The sequence below is a fragment of the Anomaloglossus baeobatrachus genome, chromosome 3 (assembly GCF_048569485.1).
Source record: "Anomaloglossus baeobatrachus isolate aAnoBae1 chromosome 3, aAnoBae1.hap1, whole genome shotgun sequence".
In the NCBI taxonomy this organism is placed as follows: Eukaryota; Metazoa; Chordata; class Amphibia; order Anura; family Aromobatidae; genus Anomaloglossus; species Anomaloglossus baeobatrachus.
Window position 1 is genome coordinate 531,549,860 of NC_134355.1, and position 7,465 is coordinate 531,557,324.

Genomic DNA, 7,465 nt, shown 5'->3' on the forward strand with positions numbered 1-7,465 from the left:
ACCATCATAGATAGGGATTCTTTACAGTAAGTGCATTGTGACTATGGAGCTCTCTGCCACACTATTATTATGGCTTAATTTGTCAGCCCAAACCCTTATATTACGTGTTATGGTAGATTAATTGGATGGATTTTTATTCCAGGATTCTTTACTAATTGTCATATTTGAAATCAGGAAGATTTCTTTGCTCTAAAATTAGGTAAATGGTAACTAGTTTTTTTGTCGTCTTCTGGATCAAAGCTATTGGAGATTAACAAATGCTAGCCTACCTATAAACTACAAGTCTGTGGGTCGACACCCGAGTCTCCCTGCGCTGATCACGGACAATAGAGAAGTTAGCAGGAAGAGTGCAAGAACCTGGAGCTTCCACTGATCCTGATGCCACCATGACAGTCTGCGATACTTTTTAAAACCTGCTTGTGACACTGTATCATAGTTAATATGCCCATTATATAACTGTTGTTTCTCCACCTCATATTATATAACTGAACCTTTTTAGTTCAAAGACTCGGATTCTCTTCTCAAAAGGAGCGAAAAATGTATTTTGCTGGCCACATAATTAAAACTATTGCCTCTGTGCTGTATGAGGACATGTGTAAGAAAAGTATTTATCTTCTATTGAGTCCTGGAATTAGATTTCACAGTTCTCTATACAACATTGATCAAATCTTGTGCAGGAGGTCTATAATATCATCGTTGCGGCCCATGGTAAAAAGCTGCATAGAAAGAGTCAGGCTTCAACATACATATATTTTAGGATTTACCTGAAATTAAGAATAAGTTCTGATTGAATTGGGAGTGATGTAGGTCAGTGATAGGTTTGAGGAGCATAATAATTAAAACAAAATTTGGCTTGAAGGCTTGGAGCAGCAATCCACAAATACAAAGGCAGAGCGGATACATAAATGTGTATAAACACTTCTGGATCTTCAGCGCTGCCTCATTTACATGGAGATGCTACTGTGTTTCTTCAAGCAGCATGAAGAAAAAACATTATCAGCACTTGAGGATCTTGTATCTTAGCATTGACAATGTTTTGCAGAATGATTAATCCCTGCAGTGCTGTAGAGACCAGCAACTCGATGCAGAATTTGTATTTATTTGTTCTGGGTTTTTTTGAGCAGTTTATGCATAACAATTCCCATAGTGGCTCATGTGTATTTTATCTACTCCATGCATAAGATTAATAATGACAGCTATACTGTATGTGTCCTTTCATCAACTTTTTTTCTGAAATATTATAACCATTGTAAGGATACAGCAAAGTAGATTTATTTTTTAAAAAAAGTATGGCCAGCAAATAGCTTCCTTCCATTAATCATCCGAGCACAAACAGTAGAGAGGAAAATAAATTCTTAAAGTGACCATGCGTAATATTGGATGCATAATATATTATAATATTATATTTTAAATCCTACAATATTATAATATATTATAGAATATAATACTAGATTTACAACAGCCAGAAAATAAAAAGGATCATGAGGCATACAGTAATAAAAAGTTCCTGCCGCAGACGATTTTTGTTTTTACATTTTGTTTTTTTTCATCCTCTTCTTCCAAGTGCTAACTTTTTTTCCTGTCAACATAAGCAAATGAGAAAAGAAAAGTATTAGAAATAACCATCAGTGCCCATTAGGAAATCACATAGAGTCTGCCACGTATGGAAAGTAGCAGTGAGAAGCAAATAGCACCCCTGATAATGGTGCATAGATTAGAAAATAGATATACAAAAAAGCTTCTGTGCTTAATCTCATAAAAGACAATGGATAAATAGGACTAATTAAGGTAGTGGCCAGCAAGAGGACTACGGTAAATGTATAGTAACCAGTATATATGAAACTGGTGCCACCACGCGGTATTTTTTAAGAAGTGGCAATAAACATATGTAGCATCCACGGGGCAAGGAGCTAACCTTACTCGTTGCCGAGATGTTGCGGGTCAGGGATGTCACGGGTGGCCCTGCCCAGTTCTTTGGCCCCGAGGTGTACAATAAAGGGGATGAATGGATGTTGGGTGATGAAGGGAGTGATTGTCTCGTGACGCCACCTGTGGTACGCGGCCAGGGTTTAGCCGCCGCTGCAGCGTTCCTCGCTGGGGCAGATGGTGATTCAGCTCTGGTGTTATCAATCCCCACAGGTGGAGCGGGCCCAGGAGGATGATGGGGGTGGTAGTATACATTGGGATGCAGGACTGAGGACGCCGACAGTAATTGGACAACACAGACTGGTTGTTTCCTTTACCTTTACTGGTCGCTGGTAAATGTCCCAAATTACAGTGGTCTGGTCAGCATGAAAGCACTGGGGATCTCCCATTGCCGGGTGTGATGTAAGCCTTCCTCAATACGCTTGATGTGTGGGTCACTATGGCTTGAAACCTCACAGCGTCCCTCGTCTTCTTGGCAATCTGCCTGGTCATGGTAATGAAATATAACTTTTATTTAAATTAAGTTAAAAAGACTCAAGGTCCTCATTTACACCCGTGATACATATACCGCTAAATTATGGACACAAAGCAATTTGAGTGTTTTATCAAGGAGATTATGGGCCTATCTGACCTTCTCCAATTCAATTACAGTCAGGGTTGGTTTTTTTTTTTGTCTATGTGACTTCACTGTTGGTTATTGACATGTAAAAGACTCCAGGCAGCTGTACTGATATAATCATATCACTTCAGGAGCGCGGCACTTCAAAGCTTCCTGCTACCAAGTTGCGTACAGGTGCATGTGGGGATATGTGCAAGTCATATCACTGCACTGGCACTCTTGCACTGCAAGCATACGTGCAGGGGGCGTGTGCGCACGGAAGAGTGCCTAGCCGTGTTTAGATATTTCAGTGGCAGCGCTCAGTCTCTTTTTCTACAACCTGCAGCCCCTCTGTCCACTGCAGTCCCCTCAGTCCCCCTTCTTCCTTATCTCCTCCACCATCACTCACCATCCATCTCCCCCTTTATCCCCCTGCTTCCCTCTGCTCACCATCGTCAAGGGCCACCTTATCTGCAGGCAGCCCCTCCATGTCCCCTTCATCTCCTCTCTCTCCCTGGCCTGCGAACAGCCCATGGTCATCTCCAGTAGCACCATCCCCAGATCAGGAAGCCTATTGGGCTAAGTATCCTCCCCCTGTACTGCTATTAACCTCTTGCTGCTCCTGCAACCCCTTGTTGCCCTTGCATTCGGCTAATATCCCCTTTTTGTCATCTGTACTGCTATTAACCCCTTGATTATATAGGGACAGTTAGTATTAGGTGGGTGGGTGGGCTGTAACTGTTGCTACTATTGTGTGTGTATATTTTTAGGTAAAATGGGTGGGAAATATTAATGGTGTATGAATATTGTTGTGCTAATTCAGTATTGTGCTATTTGAGTGGTAGTTAGAAATATATTTAGCAAAGGCATAGACTGTTTTAGGCGTATTTAATATTGTATGTAAATTATTATTAGTTAAAGTTGACATTAATAATTAATATATGGAACTCCCCTGCAACAGTTGGCAGAGGAGTTCTCCTTTAACATATCAGTCTAGACAGCCAGTTTAATTATTAATTAATAATTATTGATATATTAATTATTAATAACCAAGGTAGGCATAAATAATTAATATTTGTAGGTAGCCTGTAGCACTTGTTACTCGAGTCGAGCACCCGAGCAGTCCGACGTGTTCCTTTCGAGTAATGAGCAGCTGAGCATTTACTGTCTTTTTAATATTAATGAAGACCAACCACCAGGACTTTCCTATTTAATCTAAAGCCAGTGCTATACTGGCACTATCATTCTAATTTTAAACATAACTTTTGTATATTGGATATATAGTTTCTGAAATACACTGTGTGCAGAATTATTAGGCAAGTTGTATTTTAGAGGATTTTGGATTTTTTTATTATTGATCAACAACTATGTTCTCAATCAACCCAAAAGACTCATAAATATCAAAGCTTAATATTTTTGGAAGTTGGAGTGGTTTTTTTTAGATTTGGCTATCTTAGGAGGATATCTGTTTGTGCAGGTAACTATTATTGTGCAGAATTATTAGGCAACTTAATAAAAAACAAATATATTCCCAATCTCACTTGTTTATTTTCACCAGGTAAACCAATATAACTGCACAAAATTTAGAAATAAACATTTCTGACATGCACAAATAAAACCCCAAAAAATTAGTGACCAATATAGCCACCTTTCTTTATGATGACACTCAACAGCCTACCATCCATAGATTCTGTCAGTAGCTTGATCTGTTTACGATCAAATTGCGTGCAGCAGCCACCACAGCCTCCCAGACACCGTTCCGATAGGTGAACTGTTTTCCCTCCCTGTAGATCTCACATTTTATGAGGGACCACAGGTTCTCTATGGGGTTCAGATCAGGTGATCAAGGGGGCCATGTCATTATTTTTTCATCTTTTAGACTTTTACTGGCCAGCCACGCTGTGTTGTAGTTGGATACATGTGATGGAGCATTGTCCTGCATGAAAACCATGTTTTTCTTGAACCATACCGACTTCTTCCTGTACCACTGCTTGAAGAAGTTGTCTTCCAGAAGCTGGCAGTAGGTATGGGAGTGGAGCTTCACTCCATCATCAACCCGAAAAGGTCCCACAAGTTCATCTTTGATGATGCCAGCCCATACCAGTACCCCACCTCCACCTTGCTGGCATCTGAGTCAGAGTGGAGCTCTCTACCCTTTACTGATCCAGCCTCTGGCCCATCCATCTGACCCATCAAGATTCACTCTCATTTCATCAGTCAATAAAACCTTTGAAAAATCAGTCTTAAGATATTTCTTAGCCCAGTCTTACCCGTTTTATCTTATGTTTCTTGTTCAAAGGTGGTCGTTTTTCAGCCCTCCTTACCTTGGCCATGTCCCTGAGTATGGCAGACCTTGTGCTTTTTGATACTCCAGTGACGTTGCAGCTCTGCAATATGGCCAAACTGGTGGCAAATGGCATCTTGGCAGGTTCACGCTTTATTTTCCTCAATTCATTGGCAGTTATTTTGCGCCTTTTTTGCCCAACACACTTCTTGCGACCCTGTTGGCTATTTGCCATGAAATGCTTGATTGTTCAATAATCACGCTTCAAAATTTTGGCAATTTAAAGACTGCTGCATCCTCTGCAAGACAATTTTGGACTTTTCAGAGCCCGTCAAATCTCTCTTCTGATCCATTTTGCCAAATTTTGCGCCTTTTTTTGCCCAGCACTTCTTGCAACCCTGTTGGCTATTTGCCATGAAACGCTTGATTGTTCGGTGATCACGCTTCAAATGTTTGGCAATTTCACGACTGCTGCATCCCTCTGCAAGACATCTCACAATTTTCGACTTTTCAGAGCCCGTCAAGTCTCTCTTCTGACCCATTTTGCCAAAGGAAAGGAAGATGCCTAATAATGAAGCACACCTTATATTGGGTGTTGAAGTCATTACACCACACTCCTCCTCATTACAGAGATGCACATCACCTGATTTACTTAATTGGTAGTTGGCTCTCAAGCCTATACAGCTAGGAGTAGAACAACATGTATAAAAATTATCATGTGATCAAAATACTCATTTGCCTAATAATTCTGCACACAGTGTACAGGCAAGTATTAGATTGCGAAATGCACTGTTATTTGATTAATAGCAGCTACAGAATATCTAATAGGTGGGTCGGGTTTTACTAATTATTCCTGCCCATGTCTGCCTGCCTGTCCTTCCTCCCCCTTTCCTCCCCCTGTAATAACAGAGACAGGGGGAGAAAAGACATGCAGGCAGACAGGGGCGGGAATAACTAGCAAATCCGGACCCACCTATTATATATTCCATAGCTGCTATCAATGAACAGTGCATTTCACAAACCTTACTTGCCTGTATTTCAGAAACTATACATCCGACCTCACAACAAAAGGTATATTTAGAATCAGCATGATAGCACCAGTACAGCACTGGCTTTAGTTTATATAGGAAAATTCTGGTGGTTGGTCCTCTATCTTTATCAACTTGTTCTGAGATGGCATTTTTTTCTTTTGTTTGTTCACTTGGTGCTTTAGGCATGCATTTAATGCATATTGAGGGACGATAACTATGGATGCTTCTGACAGATTCATTGTTAAAAAGCATACTTTTTTTTACTAAATAGAACTATTTGGAATAGTGTAGGTGATTGTTAAATTTAGGGTCTTTTTACTATGGATTTCTGTGATGACAGTTACACTGTGTAGCTTCTGTCTGAAATGCGCACATTAAGTGTTTGCCTGAAACACGTTAGGAATGAATGTATCCTAAAAGATGAATTGTATTTTCCCCTGTTCACAAAAACACAATTCTATCATCTGACATCCCAGCAGGCAGATCTGAAAGCAGAACAATCCCGGGCAGAGATTTAGGTGAGTGGGTGCACCGTACTTCATCGATATACAGCTTATTAAACTTGGGTTCAAACATTTCATTCTTATAGTGACAATACGGCCCAAACTCTGACATGTGGCTGAGGAATGTACATGATAATCCCACGGTATGATTATCAGCAGAGAACATTTCCCTGCACGCTTACACAGGGCTATAATTTCTGTTTTACTGTGGTAATAACCTTATTGCTTGGAAAGAGTATTCCTGGCTTGTGAACCATGCTGTACCATGGACAGACTGATTTAATCATATTGTCACCCATAGATGTTATTTCTAATAGATCTTTTTCCTTCTCTCATTTATTTGGACGTATAAACTCCTTCTCAGATAAATATCTGCCCCCTGTTTGAAATACAGTAGATATGGATTGTAGAAACAGCAAAAGGGCAATGTGGCATCAGAATAAATCAGCAATTTTTCACGTAACGCTTTCATTCGATGGACAGCATTTCCAGTATCCAAAAATGAATTCAACTTAGTTTTCTTTATTTTCCTGCATTTTATCATACTTAGAGATGAGCCACCCCCCTAGAGCTCGAGTTCGGTTTGGTTCGTCGAACGGTTTCATCATCATAGTTTCATCATAGTTTTTAAGGTTGAAGGGAGACTCTAAGTCCATCTAGTTCAACCCGTAGCCTAACATGTTGATCCAGAGGAAGGCAAAAAAAAACCCCAATGTGGCAAACAAGTTCCAATGGGGAAAAAATTTCCTTCCTTCGTCCACATCCGGCAATCAGACTAGTTCCCTGGATCAATACCCTGTCATAAAATCTAATATACATAACTGGTAATATTAAATTTTTCAAGAAAGGCATCCAGGCTCTGCTTAAATGTTAGTAGTGAATCACTCATTACAACATCATGCGGCAGAGTTCCATAGTCTCACTGCTCGTACAGTAAAGAATCCTCGTCTGTGATTATGATTAAACCTTCATTCCTCAAGACGTAGCGGATGCCCCCGTGTTCCAGTCACAGGCCTAGGTGTAAAAAGATCTTTGGAAAGGTCTCTGTACTGTCCCCTCATATATTTATACATTGTGATTAGATCCCCCCTAAGCCTTCGTTTTTCCAAACTAAATAACCCCA

At 40.2% G+C, this 7,465-nt stretch overlaps 1 long non-coding RNA gene across 1 annotated transcript; it reads right to left on the reverse strand.

Annotated features, from left to right (window-relative positions):
- Positions 1–1,453: 1,453 nt before the first annotated feature.
- Positions 1,454–3,039, reverse strand: LOC142295501 (uncharacterized). The gene is made up of 3 exons (XR_012751475.1): positions 2,975–3,039; positions 2,244–2,410; positions 1,454–1,579 (listed from the first exon to the last, which is right to left on the reverse strand). It is a non-coding gene; the product is annotated as an uncharacterized LOC142295501 (long non-coding RNA).
- Between the last annotated feature and the right edge of the window lie 4,426 nt (positions 3,040–7,465).